Source organism: Dermacentor andersoni, chromosome 3 (assembly GCF_023375885.2).
Source record: "Dermacentor andersoni chromosome 3, qqDerAnde1_hic_scaffold, whole genome shotgun sequence".
In the NCBI taxonomy this organism is placed as follows: domain Eukaryota; kingdom Metazoa; phylum Arthropoda; class Arachnida; order Ixodida; family Ixodidae; genus Dermacentor; species Dermacentor andersoni.
In genome coordinates this window covers 196,672,433-196,691,847 of record NC_092816.1, presented here as the reverse complement: position 1 = coordinate 196,691,847, position 19,415 = coordinate 196,672,433, and the positions used below count along the sequence as shown (strand labels likewise).

Here is a 19,415-nt window from a genome sequence, read left to right as displayed (position 1 = left end):
CAACACCAATCAACGCCGGTTTACTAAGGCATGCTGCGATTGTAGTGGTGGCAACCATAACTCCCTGCATCATGAATGGTCACAAAATACTACGAAAGAAGAAAACAATTAATTTGAGAAAAACGCACAACGTGGCATTTCAAACAGTGTTCTTATTTGACACCACAGTAAGCGGGAGGAACCAGCGCCCTCTAAGCATCATTGTGAAGCTTCATGTTAGCTGGTAGATGGTAGATGGTAGAAGGTAGATGGTCATTAGGCACCGCCATTCCTAATCGGAATAGGTATTACAATGTTTCTTTCCCCTTCGCTTATTTCTAAACAGAGGTCAGGCCTCTGTAAACGGCGAAAATTCCATGTGTAGTCCGTGCAGGTTACCTCATCTAGGTTCTTTACCAACCAGGTCATACTTGACATCAAATATCACCGCTTCAGTGGCAGCTTTTTATTAGCTCAATTGTCAGTTGTGGAAGAGTTGATAAGGCGGTAGTCATCTTCACAGAAATGGCGAGTTCCATGCAGTAGGCATCAAGCACATACTGTGATAGGAGAGAACGTCTTTTATTTGTGATCTTTCTGGCAGATACTATTTTTTCACCGACTTGGAGTTCTTTACAATGAAATAGGTAGATTCAGTGGGCACAATGGTTTATCGAAGAATTTTTTCCCTTGAGTAATTACTAAAAAAGCATAGTTGAAATTTCTCCCATCGGCTCAGTTGGTCGTTCCGGTGTTCCGCGACAAATTGTTCGGCTTCGTAGAATCTTCAGGAGTTTGGCACCATGTAACACTCCTGTAACACGTGAAGGCGGAAGCCTGCCGCACACGTGGTAATTCGTTAAGCTCGGAGGATCGGAGGAGTCAGACTTGCAAGACAAAACCAGCCGCAGTGTGACGTAAACGTATGGCGCTGTAGGTTCACCTCATCAACAACACATGCGATCACCTAATACGCTACCTAAAGGTTCCTTCCTTGTTTCTTTATTTCCGTATTTCTTTTTGTTTCTCTTTCGTTCTTTCTTTGTTCTTTTTTTACCTTGTTCTCTCGTTCATTTTTTTTCGTTTCATTATAATAATAGCCATTCCTAATGATTATATTTTTTTGGATCACTGGTTTTTCGCATCACTCGACGCAGCTTTTTTTGAGTATGATCCATTGCAACGAGCCACTTAAAGCGTTCGCCCTTAAAAAAAAAAACGCACTCTGTAAAACCCACTGCTAGTCACTTGCTCACTGTGCACTAAGCTTGGCACGGTAAGCCATTGTCTTTTTTTCTTTATTGTGCCTTTTTTTCATACAAATCCACATTACATGCCTGCGTGACACCCAGACTGAAACGCACCTGCTTTCCCGGATGTCACGAATGCGTCTCTGCCGCTTTACGCTCAGGTGGTCGCACCCCCCTCTTTCTTTCCCTGCCTCCATCGAACGAATGCAACTGCTGCTAGCTAGCCAATGGGCTTTCAGCAGCTCTGGCCAACTGTCCTCTATATTTTCCTCAGTTCGTAGCAATCCTCTATGCTTCTGCGGTATTCCAACAAATGCTAGTGAAAAGACACGTGCCGGAAATTCACCAGCAAGCTTACCTTTAAAATATTTCACCGAAGCTTCTTTTTATGTAATGAAAAAGCACGTTGGAAATATTCGGTCCACCCATAAAGGTAAGCCCAAGGATCCATTGAAACACATTCCTCTAATTTTTTTCGCCGATAAAGTAGCCTCCCCAGTATTGTGCAGATTACAGGAATAAAGAACATTTTAAGATGCCGTCTAACAAGGATATCTTATGTTCAAGAGGTGTCGTCAGGTGACTTCTTTCACGGAAGACTTGTAGTAGCATTTTGATAATTAAAAAATTACGGGACTGTTAGAGGTTTAGCGATAATTACGAAATCTGTTTTCTACATAGTTTCAAGCGCTTTTCGAAGCCCGTAACCTATTCGGTGTAGTCTTTGAATGGAGAGTCCCACCTAGACTATATTTTTTCTGTCTAGTTGATTTTCTCGTTGATGTCCAGGCGAATTCTAAACTTCGGAAGTAATTACAGTCTATACCGTAATTTCTGTCTTAACTCGCTTCACATTCCACGAACTGCGTAAAATTTTTGCCAGCTGAGCAGGGAGAAATTCTAAATGGAACCTGCCCAATTTAGGGAAAACGAGAGACGCATTAGCGCGATATGCACGCAGTGTCGGAGTAGAATGCACCCTTTGCAGTACACTATTTCTGCCAGAACAGAAAGCTACCTTATACAGACATTATGCGAAATGTTTCGTAGTATCCTGTCAGAAAGAAAATTAGGGTAAAGCATAGGCCTGCAAAATAAAAAAAACTCAGAAAGACCAATTCACAAAATGCATTTTTGCTTAGGGTTCACTCCGTCTCAGACTAACGGGTCTACAGGAGTCTGAGTGTACTTGAGTGAATCGACTCGCAGGTTAGTTTACCTACTTATGATCCAGAACGTTTAAATTAGTGGACATTGACGAAATGTCAGTGAAAACTTGTTTTTTGCGCATTTTTACGGTAAGATTTGTCTACAGGAGCCTGGATGAAGAAGACGCTTTTGATCTGGCGCGCGCACTCGACCATAGGGTTCAGTGCTTGCTCTCCTTGTAAATATATTGTAAATACGTTTCCCCGTAGTGTCTGCCTCAATGCAACATCTTGGCGGAGGTGCCAGGGGTCTGAAGCAAGACGGGGCTCCGCATCGGTCGCCATTCCAGTCATGTCTTCCGGCGGCGAAACTGCGTTAGCGGTGGCCGCCATACCACCCATCGTTCTGACTTCACCCCATGATCCTGGGACCTTTTCCGGCACTGTTGGCGACGATGCCGACAACTTGTGGAAGTCCTTGGCATGTGCCTTTTCGAGCAAGCTTCTGGAGTTTCCGCATGAGTGCGTAAGCGCAAATTACAGGTGGGGCCGACCTTGATACAGACGAAAGTAATTCATTACCTAAAGGAAACTGCGAAGGCGTGGTTCGATAACATTGACGATGAGCTCACAAGCTGTAACGTATCGAAGAAGAAACTTCGCGCGTTGCTTGGCCAACCGGCAGGCTGCCAGCGTGCCGCCGAGAAAGAACTTGCTTCGCGTGTGCAGACGCCTACCGAGCCGTACGAGACGTACATTCAGGATGCGCTGGCCTTTTGTTAAGAAGTTGACGCCGAAATGACAGAAGCCGTTAAGGTCCCGCACGTGCTGAAATGAATTGGCGACCACGCGTTTAACCTGATCGGGTCTAAAGTCTCTTCGACAGTCAACGCGATTATTGCTGAATCTCGACGCTTCGAGCAAGCTACAATCCGACGAATTGCCCACAATTTCATCTCCATTCCGAACACGCCATTGACATCAACGTGTGAGGTGGTTCGTACATCCACTCAGCCTTCAACGTCATAGACTGCCACCAAAATCGTTCGACGCGAAGTCGAAGGCGCATCGTCCGCACATTTCAAGCAAGGGGAGCACAGGGTCCTCAACCGACCATATCGCGTATACAATTCGTTGTTCGTCAAGAACTGGCAAACGTGGACATTAAAACAATCTGTCCTGTGAGCCGTCCTGACATTTACCCTTCGGCCGCCTTCAATCGTTTCTACCGCCACTGTCCTACTCCCAATTATCGCGATCCCAATGCATGAAGGACGCCTGACGACAAGCCAATTTGCTTATCATGTGGACGTATCGGACACGTTTCACGGCATTGTGGAAGTCCTTGGCATGTGCCTTCTCGAGCAAGCTTCTGATGCTTCCGCAATCCTCCCCGAAGCCAGCATCAGGTACCTACACCAGTTGATCCAGCAAAATCTGCCGAGAACGCTATTTATTTATTTATTTATTTATTTGTTTATCATACTTCGAAGGCCGAAGTGCATTACACGAAGGAGTAGTGAATAAAAATATTCGCACATTAAAAGAGAGAAAGAATACAGGTATAATAGGTAAAGAAAAACACGTTAACAAAAGGTTTCGTGAATGGCAGTCTTGAAGCACTACGACCACCGCCCAGTACAGCCACTCTCGCGCGCCACCACGCCGACCTTCTCATTTATCTTCCCCACGCGGTTACTGTCCCCGTCCTACTCCCGGCGTCTTCTTGCGAGAAACTGACGGCTGCAGCTCCTGTAGGTCACGCTACTATTACGACCTGCCATCAAGTTGCCAATCACAACCTGAACGACGGTCAAGTGGATGACTTGCCTGTTCCATCTTTGATCGACACCGGCGCCCATAGTTCTTTTATGAGGTCTCACCTCCGTCAGCAGTTGGATAAAGTTATGACCCCTGCCCCATCCCGTGCTCTCCGTGTGGCCGATGGTGGTACGTCTCCCGTAGTTGGCCTATGTACAGCGCGTGTCACTGTTGCTGACCGCCAAGCTTCTGTTTTGTTACCGTCCTCGCCCGCTGTTTCAATGATGTCAATGATGTCGCTGTTTCAATGACTTTTTATCAGCCCACTCCGCCCTCATGGCTTGTTCCGCTGTTACCATACAGGTTGACCTAACAAGTGCAATTGATCAACCGGGACCGGTTAAGAGCCCGCTCTCTTCTGCATAACACGCCCGTACGCCGCCGCAAGCCGTGACTTGCATTTCTGTAACGCCCTCTGCAGCAGTACCCGACAGTAACTATGTGCACGCTCCACTCACTGCCGTTTTGTTGACGCAGTGTTGGTATTCCACACACTCTTATAACCCTACGTGACAATCTTGCTTGTCTTCCTGTGCTGAATTTCGGTATGTGCTCAGATATCCTTCCACAGGGCATTTCCCTCGGCATGCTGACGTCTTCGTACGACTTCGTCATCTCGGCCTTGTCTCCACCTGATGTTCACTCGCACACCTCTAATATTCCATCTTGTGCATCCACTGTCTCTTAGCGACCTGAAGAAAATGATCACTCCACACCTTATGCCCCATCAATCTGACGCTCTTCTTCGCCTTCTCTGTGTCTTTGACCTTTTTTACCGTCCTCTGGGTTAAATCTGCGCTGTCAAGCAGAACATAATCACTGGGCGATGCCTATCCGATCTACCGACGGTGATACCGGGTATCCCCAGCTGAGCGCCACGTCATACAAAAGGAGGTAAACAAGATACTCGTCAAGGATATGTTCCAGCCATACTGCATCCATTGCGCTTTTCGTGTGGTTCTTGTTAAAAAGAAAGATGAGAGCTGGAGATTGTGCGTGGACTACCGGTGACTTAACAAGATCACCAAAAAGACGTGAAACCGCTCCCATTATTTATCATTATTAGTATCATTATTCAATATTACGCAGTGTTATTCTTCAGTTGACCTTCAGTCAGGTAACTGGCAGATCGGCCTCGACTCCGAGCGATCAGAATGCACTCTTGATTCAGATCAAGCAGTTCATTCGTAAGGAGGTCGGCCGAGAGCTTTCTGTTTTATCGAGCACGCCCGAGCCAGCACAGACAGCAGATCTGGCCCCACTCACATGACAAGTGATGCAGGAAGGGATCACTGACGCTTTGCCTTTCGCTCGTCCGCCACCGCTAGAGTCTGCACGCTTGGCGTACGCGTAGTTGTCAATGCCGGGTCATTCCGCCAACCAACCTATTCTTCCGCGTCGGCACCCGTTCGGCCACCCCCACGTCCGTTCAGCTGGCGAGTGCCGACGTTTTCGAATCCATGGGGCACTGCGGATGGTCACCTTATATTTTATTTTCGTGGTTATGCAAGTCATGTTGCACGCTTCTGTCGCCGTTGCCTCCCTTTTCAAGCTGACGCCATGCGCCCGTCTGCCTACGATCCTAACTGCTTTAACGGCGGAGCGTGGCTACAACGATGCTTTGTGCCCGAATACCTGCCCTCAGCTAGCCGCCCGTCCCCAACACCCCGACGTCGCTCTCTGTTACCCGTGCGCCCTCGACCCTGCCCTTCTGACGCGAAAAACTAGGTGCCGCAGTTCCGTTGGCCCGAACTGAGTCCTCGTCACAAAATTCTAATCCTGGAATTTCTCCGGCAAACCTCATCGCAGTTCTTGTGGATGTCTTTTGTACCTTTGAGTTTGTGCCGACTGGTGCAGCCGTTTCAGTGAGAGATACGAAACTTTGCCTCTTGATTAGGAAGGTTACTACGACATGAAAATGATTGTTTGTCCGTACCTCCAGCGCACACCATATTCAGCCGTTAGCCGCCTGCTCAGCACCCGCCGTCATTCAAGATTTTGTGTATCCCATTGAGTTTCTTGTGCTACCGGCCTACATGTTCGCATGATTTCATCCTTGGTTGCGATTTTCGGTCTCGCCATCATGCTGTTATTGACTTTATTCGTGACGAAGTGGCTTTCTCTGTGTTGTGTTCCGCGTTGTCTGAACCTACGCTGGAAAAGCTGTTTGTCTCCAACGAAACGAACATGCCACCCAGTAGCGCAGCCGTTGTCCCCGTGTCCTGTGCCGGTGTTGGTGATTCCATAGTTATATTTACACCCTCCAAGGCTGTTCAACACCGCATCAATCTCACGTTTCCATTTGCCGTTCGTGACATGCACAATGGCGCTACATCCTAGCTTGTTATAAATCCAGTTCCACTTCCGCCGACATTGCTCTGCGAGGTACAATTCAGGTATTCGACGTATCTTCTATCTTTGTGCCTTGACGACGCGGACAACTTCGAACTTAGTGCCTTGACACTTTCTACTGGTGCGCCTGATCGCCCACTTTTATGTATCTTTGGCTCCGCCATCAACGACAAATCTGCAAAGGCGCACCGCGATAAACTACCATTAGTTTCATTAGACATTAGTTTCCTAGATCGTTTGATTGCCAGAAGACGTCAATAGGCCGAACGCCCACTGTTCGCCATCCAATTGGCACCGCCTCCAAAGCGCCTCTGTGACTGTGCCCTTACCGCGTATCCCCTGCTGAGCGTCGTATGGTCTCCGAACGAGTCGACGACATGCTTTAGCGCGGCACCATTCAGCTGTCCTGCAGTCCATTGTCGTCGCCTGTTCTTGTCAAGAAAAAGGGAGAGTTTGATCCACTTCTGCGTCGATTACTGCCGATTAAACAGAGTTACGCGCAAATATATGTATCCTCTGGCCCACATCGATGATGCCCTGGACTGCTTGCAAGGCGCCAATTCTTTTCATCACTAGACTTAAAGTCCGGTTATTGACAGGTCTCTCTGGCACCATCCGATTGTCCGAAATCCGCCTTCGTAGCTCACGACGGGCTGTCCGAACTGAATGTTATGCTCTTCGGCCTATGTAATGCGCCGCAACATTGGAAATGATGTCGGACAGTGTCTTGTGTGGGCAAAAAGGGATGACATGCCTGCGCTACCTGTATGACGTCGTCGTTCCTTCCCCTGATTTCGATAACAGTCACATCCGTTACTTCTATGTAGTATTGAGCTGCTTTATGCGCGCTGGACTTCAGCCTAACACCAAGAGATGCTGGTTCAGAGCTCACAAACTCACCAAACTGGGCCACGTAGTTTCGAAAGACGGCGTCCTTCCCGATCCGCAGAAGCTTGGTGCTGTTGCAGAATTGCCGAAACCTACCGCCGTGATAGCGCTCCGCAGCTTCCTTGGTCTGTGCTCATAGTTTCAGCACTTTGTGAAGAACTGCACATCCATAATGACACAACTGACGAAGCTGCTCACCGGCGATGGCTATCTGTCTGGTTGGTTACCAGGATGGGATTGGACTTTCGCAACATCGTGTCGTCTCCTGAGTTCACTGCCCATTACATGTCACTTCAACCCTACCGCTCCAACCGAGATACACGCGGATGTGAGTGGGATCGGATTTGTGGCCGTATTTGCCCAACGAATACGGGGTTCTCCGAGTACGTAGTTGCATATGCGAGTCATGCCCTTACTTAGAGTGCAAGCCCTCGGTTACCGAAAATGAACGCTTGGCAGTTGTTTGGGCATTGCAGAAATTTCGCCCTTACGTTTGTAGTTACTTGTTTGATGTCGTCACCTATCACAAATCGATCTATTGGCTGGCTTCATTAGAGGATCCGTCGGGTCGATGCGGGCACTGGACGCTACGTTTGCAAGAATATATTCGCGTCGCTTACCACTCAGGAAACAAGCACGTCGACGCCCACGCACTTTATCGCTCGGCCAAGTGTTCTGAAATTGCACCTGTTTCCCTTTCCGCAACTTCCTCCGCTAACAATAATGTCGCGGACACGTCTTCAGAACAGCGCAAAGATATATGTGTATATTGCGAAGACGAAGAGATGACGCGGGCGCTCGGTCAGCGAGCGCGAGCAAAGAAGAGGCAGAAGTAAACAGGCGTTCTCGCGGACGGCTGATTGTTTTCCTCTTTCCTTTACAATATATATAATGAAAAGAACCGAACCACACAGAACGGGGCCGCAGATAGCACTCGTCCGGAATATTGGGAATGTTGACGATTATATACATACAAAAATGATGAGGTGCACTAAATTAGCTCGCGAGGTACCACGACCAAACAAAACAAAGGAAATGAAAACAATACTTGACTGTGCTTGTGTTGATATAGCCAAAATGAACCGGATGTTCACGGCTTTTGTGGCCGAATTCCTACACAAGTTCGCAATCCGATCATTTAACCACAGTTGGTTTCTATATAAAGACACAATTCAAAAAAATTGAAGAATCCTGCGTTCCAATGTTTATTCTGTTGTTCAAAGCAGACGATCTTTGGTTCACACGGGACGCCAAGAGAACTATTAACAAGAAAATAGGGGCATTGAGAAAAGCTTCCACATCAACTACCGATAGTGACTGCAAAAACTACAAAAAGATGTCAAAGTTTACCGAAACCTCAGTGAGTGAAGCTAAAAACAAATACTTTAAATGTACATTGCCTAATCTGATGATCATATACCCTGAAAATTTTGGCGGGTAATAAATCCGAATAAAAAGCTATCGAGCGTACAACTCAAACGTGAAAAGGCGGACCTGCTCTCGATAGAAGAAATTGCTGAAAATTGCAGTCAGCATTTCGCTTCAGTTTTCTCACACGAGCTGCCACTACAATCTACGATGCTTCCAGTGCAAGCAATTTCGCGCCAGTTGCCATCTATCTCGATAACATAAACAGACGTAGCACGCGCAGTAAAGAGGCTTCCATGCAAAACATCCCCTGGGCCGGGCGGTATTAGCGCAAGAATTTTGAAGTTAACTTCAGATAATTCATCGTACATTTTATCACTAATCTTTGAATAGTCACTGGACACTGGACTTCCAGATTACTGCAATATTGCGCAAATAATTCCTTGCCTGGGGACAAACATATGGAGACATAATGCAAAAAAGAGGTGAGGCGTGCAGACAGGACACAAGAGTAGAGAAGTGGACAGTACGAACGCCGTCCGTTTCTCTACTTTTGCGTCCTGTCTGCACGCCTCACCTACTGTTTGCGTTATGAATCCTTACCTACTCGTTCAGCTTTCTGTCGTTCTAACCTGGAGACAAACACTTCGCTAATAATTAGCGTCCCATTTCTCTTACATCTATTTGCTGCAAGCTACTTGAGCATCTCATATCCAGTCAAATATTACCTCACATTCAATCTAATAAATTACTTTTTGAAATGCAAGACGGCTTTAAGAAAAACCAATCCTGTAACACCTAGTTGTTTGAGCTAGTAGCCGATTTACTCAACTCCATCAATGGGTAATTTTTCATCAGTGCAATTTTTATTGTCTTTTCTAAAGCATTCGATCGCGTCCGTCGCCAACGACTACTTACAGAACTAGGTAGCCCATAGCTGGATGACAAAACATTTACCTCGATTAAGGGCTTTCTAACCAACAGACTTAAGAGCGGTAAAATCGATCACTACGTATCTTATCACATGCATGTAAAGTCCAGAGTCCAACAAGGATCAGTTTCGGACCGCTGTTATCTTTAATCTACATAAACGATATATCGACTAACATGCAGTCTATACGGCTGTTTCCTGATGACTGCGTAATATATAAAGAAATAGCAAACCAAAACGACACTTTAACGCTTCAATGCGACTTAACGACTCTTTCAGAATGGCGCAGAAGTGGGCAAATGAGAATTAACATGCAGAAAAGTAAACTATTAAATTTGGTCCGAACCTCAATTTATTTCCTAAGGTGTACCTGAATAATAATTCTGCAGTTGAAACAGTATGGTCGATTATATACTCAGTCCTGTCCACTTCCAATCTAAAATGCAATGATTATGTAGAACTGATAACTAGCAAAGGTATTAGAAAGCTTTGCGTTCTAAAACGTCGCTTAGGCATTGCTAATTCCGGCACCAGACCTCAGAACATGATTAGCCTAACTAAGCCATCATTAGGGTACGCTTCTAACATATAGAATCCACATCAAGCTTACCTTACTCACATGCTGGGATTGATTCAAAATAAAGCCGCTAGATGCGTCTCATCCTCATATTCTCGTTATCACAGTCTGTCATCCATAAAGAGAACCCTTGGCATTTTAACTCCCGTAATCCGCAGAAAAATTTTCCGATTATCCTTTTTTGCAAAGTGTTTATTACCGTGACAGTGCCTTTTCACGCAAATTTATTCAAACAGCAGCCCGCATCTCCGCCCGTGTTGACCACGAACTCGAGGTATACTCAACTTTCGCACGGACTAAAAAACATTTACACGCACCTTTACAATCACCTTTACAATCCCCGACCGTGTCATAGCAATTGAACAGACGTGCCAGCAATTAACTATGACAGTACAAAATTAGGCGACGCAAATGGCTAACTTTCAGTAATTATGGATATGACATCAACCCCCGCAACCACAACAGCAGTGAAGGCCCTCCTGGTCTGGCATTGGAATTGCAACGGTTTTGCTGGAAAAAAGGCTGTACTTCAGAAACACTTAGAACAAGTATCAAAAAAGCCAGATATCATCATGTTGCAAGAGACCCTCATTGAGGAAGTCAAGCTCTCAGGTTACCGGTTTCACGCCAGCCCGCCAAGCCTCCGGGGCGCGACCGGCACTAACGGCAGGGGAGTTTGCACCTTGGTGAGAAAAGGCATCAGGTACGTCGAGCACGAGTTGTTGAGCAAAAGCACAATCGAGCACACCATGATAGAGGCGGTTACTGGTAAAAAGCATAAGGAAAGCACTTTTCTGATAAACCTGTACAGTAGCCTGTCACACGGGAAGCAGAAATTCAAAGCACTGTTACACAAAGCGTGCAAGGTTGCGGGGCCCGACAACAGGCTAGTAATGTGCGGGGACTTTAACGCGCCGAATCAAGCCTGGGGTTACCCCAAAACATTGGCAAAAGGCAGGAACTTAATCCAAGATGCTACCGACTTGGGACTAAGTCTTATCACCAAACCAACATACTCTACAAGAATCGGCAACTCGATCACCCGAGACACAACGCGAGATCTCACTTTCGTCAGGGGTAACGGTGGCGGTATGGCGGACTTTGAATGGCGAAACACGGGCCACGAATTGGGCAGTGACCATTACATTGTGGAGGTCGCTGTTCCGCTCGGTGGTAACGATGAAATCGGCAGAAGCTTTCGGAAACATACATTTACTGATTGGGACGCGTTTCGAGGATTGTTACCCGACGAGCAGACCGAAATTACAGACATTGAGGAATGGACTACCGAGATTGTAAACAAGGTAGAAAAGGCCACCAAGGAATTTAAGACGGACGAGCGTGTCCACAGGGTCGACAGCCGCCTGGCCCACATCATCGCAGCCAAGCAGTCCAACCTGTCACGGCGGAAGACTCAGCGGACAAACAGAAAGCTACGCAAGAAGGTCGCCGAACTCACCCGCGAGATCGAGTACCACAGCAGAGTGCTATGCACTCAGCAATCGAATGAGGTTTGTAACGCAGCGGACGGCCAGATGCACTGCGGCAAGACGTGGAGTATGCTGAGGCTTCGTTTGGATGCGACCACGACCAAGTCTCACCAGAACCACAACCTGGCCAAGATCATCCACAGGGCGCTGACCGAGCACGCGGAAGACGAAGTGAAGAAATGCCTCGACGACAAGTACCTGCCGGTCACTCCCACAGAAACGCACCCGGACTATCTAGGCGAAGCAAACGAGTGACGAGATCGAGACATTGAAATATGGGAAGTAAGGGTTGCCCTGCACGATCTCAACAGCAACTCTGCTGCTGGTCCCGATCGCGTTACGAACAGAGTGCTAAAAAATCTTAACGAAGCGGCAATTGAGAACCTCACGACATACTTCAACACTTGCTGGCGAGCCGGGTCACTACCCCGGCAGTGGAAAGCAGGCAAGACCATCTTTATTCCCAAGTCGGGCAAGCCACCCAACATTGAGAACCTCCAGCCGATCTCGCTTACGTCCTGTGCGGGCAAATCGTTGGAGCATGTACTCATGAACAGGTGGCAGAGGTACCTGGAAGATTCGGGGCTCTACCCAAACACCGTCATCAGGTTTCGAATCAAGCTCGGAACTCAGGACGCCATGATACAAGTGAAAAATGAAATCCTCGATGACACTACCAAGACGAAAGACAAGCGAGCCATCTTGGGTTCGGACCTGCAGAGCGCTTTTGACAAAGTGAGACACTCTGCGATCCTGGCCCAGGTGTCACGGCTAAACATGGGAAAGAGAACATATGCGTACATCAAGGATTTTTTGATGGAGCGGCCTACCTAAATCATCGCCGGTGACCTGCTGCTCCAAAAGAAGCTCGGCAGTGTCGGGACCACCCAGGGCTCGGTCATCTCGCCATTACTTTTGAACCTTGTAATGATAGGGGTGGCCGAGCGCCTCTCGCGAGTCGCGCGGGTCCGACACAAAATCTGTGCCGACGACATAACGATCTGGGTCCCAGGAGGAAGCGACGGACACATCGAGAGTACGTTGCAAGAGGCGGTTGACGCTATCGACGAGCAGCTTGACGGGTCTGGGCTCATCTGCTCCCCAAGCAAGTCTGAGTTGTTGTTGATTCTTCCAAAAAGAGCAACTAGGAAGACGAAAGGCAACGAACCTGCGAGAGAGCAAGAGACAATAAAGATCAAGACGAGCGGCGGTCACACGATCCCGGTTGTCAAGAAGATCCGAGTGCTGGGGATGCTGATTGAGCGCAAACGAGTCAACGGCGAGACGGTCAACCGTCTCGCGGCCAAAGTCACTACGGCCATCCACCTCATCAAGGCAGTGTCACACAGAACAGCAGGCACGAAGGAAAAAAGCCTCACCCGGCTAATCGAATCCTTCGCTATAAGCCACATTACATACGTTGCTGCTTTCCACAACTGGAGGCAGTGCGAGCGAAATAAGATTAGTGCGCTCTACACAAAGCGTACAAGGCTGCACTCGGACTTCTCGACTGCACAAGCCCCGACAAGCTCCTTGCCCTGGGAGTGCATAACACCCTGGAGGAAATCGCCGAGGCGCAGAGGACCGCTCAGCTCGCGCGGCTATCGGAAACAAGAACGGGCAGACAAGTGCTGCGTGACCTAGGCCTGGGGCCAAAGGAAAAGGGACCCGAAAATACAGAAGTGCCTGTACCGGAGGCAGTTCGTAAACGGCTACGGGTTAGTCCGGCGGCAAGAAACATGAATCCTGAGTTCCGCAAAGAGCGGCCGGCGGCGAGGGCCAAGGCGCTCATCGATCTCCATGCCAAAGACAGGGGTACTGTGTTTGTGGACGCGGCAGAGTATCCACATGACAGAAAGGCATTCGCCGCTGCAGTCGTCGGGGCATCGACCGGTGCAACGAGAACAGCGGCAAGTGTGCGGACTCAAGGGGCGCATCCAGCCGAGGAGGTGGCCTGCCCTGGCCATCGCCGATCCCAAGTGCACGACTGTGCTGTGTGGTTATAGGACGGCAGTGAGAAATTACGCCAGAGCAAGGGTGTGTGGTAAAGCCGCGCGTGTGTTGCGTGCGGTCGATCTCGCGAGTGAAAATCGGTGTGTCGTGATACAGTGGTTTCCGGCCCACATGGGCAGTGATGCGTCGGATCGCGGCAACGCAAGCCACAACGAGACGGCGAACGTGGTGGCGCGAGGGCTAACCAACAATGCCGCTGCTACTGCAGTCGACCCGTCGTAGTGGTGGAAAACCAAGGACAAAATGACTTCCTACAATGAAAGTGTGAAGTGGTACAGACTAGAGCGAAAGACTATGCCACCACCTCATCCGGGCTTGACCCGTAATGAAGGGGTTTTGTATCGACAACTTCAAACGGGGTCGTTATTCACCCCGGTGCTCATGAGGCACGTGTGTCCAAGTGTCTATGTTAGTGACCTGTGTTGTGTATGCCGAAAGGAAATTGCCACTGCAGCTCACATCCTTTGGGACAGTGCTAAGAATCCGCACTATGCTGCAACGATAACAGCGATCCCGCCGAGGCTCGAGGCCGCAAGAGGTGCTATGATCAAGATGTCCAAGCCCAGGCCGTTAAGCAGACCTCGGTGGCCCTCGAAAGGCAACGACCGAGTGAAACCGGAGGGAGGCTGCCACCCCAAAAGCGGGGCAGGCATGGTCAACCAAAGGGAGTAGTGCGGCCGCGGCAGAAGTAGAGGCGCCATACGCCGCGTAGACGCCATGGCCGCGTCATGGTGACGCCTCCCTAACAGGGCAAGGCTAACCGTTCTGCAGGCATTATTAACAAAGTTTCTTCACTCACTCACCTTTAGTCTTTTCAATAAATTAGTGGAACACCTTTTCACGATTCATTATCTAGACTAAGCAATTATCTTCTTTCCAATCGGCTTCCCTAAACTACCGTAATAAGCAAACCTGCAAAACCAGCTCATATTTTTTTTAAATACCATGCTATCCTGACTGCACCCTACTCGCTTTGATCACTGTAATGTATTTGTTGCATTATTCTAAATAGTGTTGTAGTTCGATCTTCTGTTATTTCATTATACAATCATTACGTCGTGCTACTACTAGATGCACTTTATCTCCTTTAGGCTGAATACAGTTCTGTTCTTTATTTTGTGTTTTCATCTCATGCTTATAACCCCCTTTGAAGTCTCTTATTTTTGTATTTTGGCAGCGGCAGCAGCACCCAGCGAACATAACCACTTACTCTGCTGCCGAAACTGTGCAGATACGACGGAGAGCGGTCTTCACCTGGACCGTCTGACGTTGCTCGGCCCCATCGGACACGGTGGGCTGCCTGCGTTTCCCTGCCACTCGTGACCATTCTACTCTCTTCTACTGCACCACCGGCATCGCACGAAATCACTGCTGCTATCATCGCTGCAAGCATCGAGTGCGCCTGCGCGCCTGACGGAGCCATCGACCGTATATAATCGGAAGCACCTGGCGAAGCGTTTCATTTGGCAGCGACAGCTGCACCCAGCGAACATAATCACTTACTCTGCTGCCGAAACTGTGCAGGTTAGTTTGTACTCATATTCTTGCTGGTGCTTGTGCTGCGGTCGCTGCCAAAGACCTGTAGTGTACTTTCATGTGTTGGTTCTAGCGACATCTTGTCGCAGTGAAAACCATGTCTAACGTCTGCTGCACCTGTAATGGGGTCTTTCTTGAGAGCGAAGGACGCGTAGTTTGTTCAGAGTGCGCACACGAGTACCATTTCAGAAAATGTGCGAGGCTGGCGGAAAAGTCTTTCAAAGGAAAATCTGACGCTGCAAAGAAAGCGTGGCGATGCCAAGATTGTCGAAGCCCAGTGTCACATGGTAGCTGCAGTGATGAAAGCAAGACCGATGCATATATAAACGCTATCCTTACATCTAATAATCTGAAGCTTGAAAGCCTACCAGCCCTCGTAAGTCGAGTGGACGCCATAGAAGAATCTATGATGCACATGTCTGCCATTTTTGAAGATTTAAAGAACACAATCGGTGTGCAAGAAAATGAGATTAGAATACTCAGAAAGAAGGTGCATGAACTGGAGGAAAGGGATAAAAACAACTTATCAGCTCAGGTACAACTTCGACGAGAATTAAATGATCTTGAGTTTAGAATTAGGCAGCTTAATTTGGAAGTTCATAGTGGTCCTTCTCTGAAAGATGACAACTTGCTCACGATATTGAATGAGGTTGCCGATAGGCTCAAGGCGGCTCATCTCGTTGAACAGGACATTGTCTCGGCACACAGGCTGCCCGCTCAGAAAGATAAGATACCCAGCATAATCATGCGCTTCACAAGGCAGGCGATCAGGGAATCGTGGTTAAGTAAGAAGAACAACCAAAAACACAGTAAGCCAAACATCTTCATCCAAGAAAACTTTACCAGACACAACCGAGAACTGCTTCTCGCTACAAAAAATTAGGCAAAAGAGGCCACGTTCAAATATGTACGGTATACCCATGGGAAGGTTCTTGTGCGAATGACGGATGGGGCAAACGCAATCCATATTAAATGCCTCGCGGACCTTCATCACCTTCAGCCAAAATGAAGTGTGTACTGAGTGCTATACTTAAGGAAAGAGGGCAAAGATGTATGAGCACACCTTTTACTCACCAGATGACCTGAAAATTATGGTATTTAATTTTAGGTCTTCCGTACTAAAATGTGTACACCTAAATGCAAGATCTGTCCGCAACAAAATATTTTCTTTAGAAAAATTCTTCACTAAATTTTCTTTTAGCTTTTCTGTTATTATGTTCAGCGAAACATGGAGCACGAACGAGAGTGACGTTTTCAGAATGAAAGGCTACAATACGGACTACATCAACCACGCTTGTGGTCGCGGAGGTGGCACTGCAATTCTCACTTTGGAACAAATGGACTGTGAACTGCTTGATTCATTTAGCACAGTGACTTCAGACTATGAAGTGTTAACTTTAATTGCAGATAAGGAAATATATTCGGTCTGTTATCTGCGGCCAAATGGGCATATTTCAACATTTTTTTTATTTTTATGAAGGCTTTCTTTCATTTGTTGTAGGAAACAAGTATAAGCTGATCGCCGGAGGTGAATATAATATTGATATGGGTGTTACAACACTTACTTGTACAAATTGTAACAACCTTCTCTTGTCATATGGATTTGACAACGTTATTAAAGAACAAACCAGAATAACAACTGAATGTGAGTCAGTACTAGACATCTTCATAACAAACCTTTCATCGCAAGATATAGTAGCTGGCGCCCTATCATGTTCCATTAGTGATCATCTTCCCGTGTTACTTTGTTTACAAGTTGCCCACACTCTAAACTGTTCGTCTGATGACAGCCTTTACCAGCCAGTAACCGATACGGCTCTTAACGCGTTTAGGAATGAGCTGCTTCAATTAGACTGGTGTGGTCCTGAATATACATGATGCTAACAATGCCTACAATGTTTCTTTATATGCCTTCAAAAGATTGTACAATGCGCATTTTCGTGTTTAAAGACGTAAAAAGAGTAGAAAAATTCGAAAGCCATGGGTCAGGTATGAACTGTACCAACAAATGAGAGCAAAAGATAAGCTCTACCGACAGTTTTTAAACACCCGCAATCCTGATGGTTTGGCCGTCTTTAAACGGTGTCGCAACCAACTAACGAAACAACTGCGTACTGCACTTAAAGAGTACTTCTCACGTTTTTTGGACGACAAAAATGTGCCGAGTGAGTTGCTCTGGGACAAATTAAACACGCTATTGCGTCGCGATAAACAACGTATCTGCATTTCTAAACTAACGATTGATGGCAAAGTTTTGCACGAGGCGGAACTGGCTGATGGTTTCAATATTTTTTTTACAGATATTAGTACGCCAGGAAGCTCCTCAAACGCATGTCAATATATCAGCACGCGGAATGAAAAATCAATATTTCTACAGCCAGTGAATGTACAGCAAGTAATTTCAATAATAAAAAATTTAAAGAACAGCAGCAGTAGAGATATCGACGAAATTCAAGTAAAACCACTAAAGTATGTCGCAGATATTATTGCACCAGTTTTAACGCATATATTTAATAAATGTTTGACGACATCGACATTTCCAGTGCAAATGCAAACCGCAAAAGTAGTAGTGCTTTTTAAAAGGGAAGCCGAAATGAATTGGGCAACTACCGTCCGGTGTCTATCTTACCTATATTTTCTAAGCCCCTTGAAAAAATAATACACTCTAGGCTTGTAAATTTTGTACATCACTGCGAAATAATAACAAAACACAAGTTTGGGTTTAGAAAGAATATGTTTACAGAATTAGCTCTGCTTACAGAGAGAGTATATTTTAACTCAGTTTGAACGCAAGGCAATAGTAACCAGCCTATTTGTTCATTTTTCCAAGGCATTCGACCTGGTGAATTGTGATGTTCTGCTGCAGAAGCTGGACATTTACTGTATACGAGGGTGTGGATTACAGTTATTGCAATCATATTTATCTCATCGATTTCAAGTAGTCCATATAAACAACACGCGATCACGAGGGCTGCCACTGCCTTGTGGTGTTCCACAAGGCAGCATATTAGGCCCCTTGCTATTTACCCTGTATATAAATGACATTATTAACATTAATCAGGACGCCAAATTTATTATATGTGCAGATGATACCAGCATATTTTTTTCTGGTAATAACATCGATAAACTTATCACTGATTGCAATGATACCATAGTCAAGCTGCAGCAATGGTCCTTATCCAATTACATGAAAATTAACGAAAATAAAACAAAAGCAGTTGTCTTCCGGCCGCAATATAAACCTGTTCCTCCTCATGCTGATATTGTTTTAAACTCTCATCCTGTTGACATTGTTGACCAGTTTAAATGTCTAGGTGTTATATTCACTGCCAATCTGTCCTGGGAATCGCATGTGAATTTTGTATTAGCCAAACTTGCTCGAATAACCGGTGTAGTCGGTCGTCTCCGGTACATGCTTTCTACTAAAACAAAAATATTGGTCTATAATTATCTTTTCTCTCCCCACGTCAACTATTGCCAACTTGTCTGGGGCACAACTACTTTCTCTAACACACAAAAAATATTCTATATGCAAAAACGGTATCTACGCCACGTGTACAATGCTCGTTGTAGTACAACCACTGCCGAATTCTTTCGCAGGGCACATGTTATTACAGCTCACAAGCTATACCGCTACCGTTTGAGTGCTCGGTTTAAACATGAAGTGAAAAAAAAATATTCATAGCCTTGATGCCTTGGCACATTTAGAAAGAAATGAGAAATGTTATAATACTAGACGTGGAGAAAACTTGTAGGTTGCTGTACCACGCTGGAATTCTGGTATGGATCCTTTGTGTTTTTCTCTGCCATCTCTGTTAAACTATTATCAGTCACTGAATTCTGATTTATTTAGTTCTCCCACTGTTACACTTAGAGACCTGTTTGCTCATTGACTAACGTGATTTCATCTATTCTGGTGTTTGTTTCATCTAGCTCAAGAATTTTTCTTTTCTTCTGCATTTATAAAGTGTCTTGATATGCTTATTGCTTGTTCATTCTTTTGTGTTGACTGTGTTTGATTGATCTGACTCAGGACTTTTTCTTTTATTTTGCTTTGATCAA

General features: G+C 46.5%; 1 protein-coding gene across 1 annotated transcript in view; it reads left to right on the top strand.

The window, feature by feature from the left end:
• LOC126524077 (carboxypeptidase Q-like) overlaps positions 1–19,415 on the top strand; it is a 121,953-nt gene that overhangs the window by 90,968 nt on the left and 11,570 nt on the right. The gene's annotated exons all lie outside the window — the stretch shown is intronic.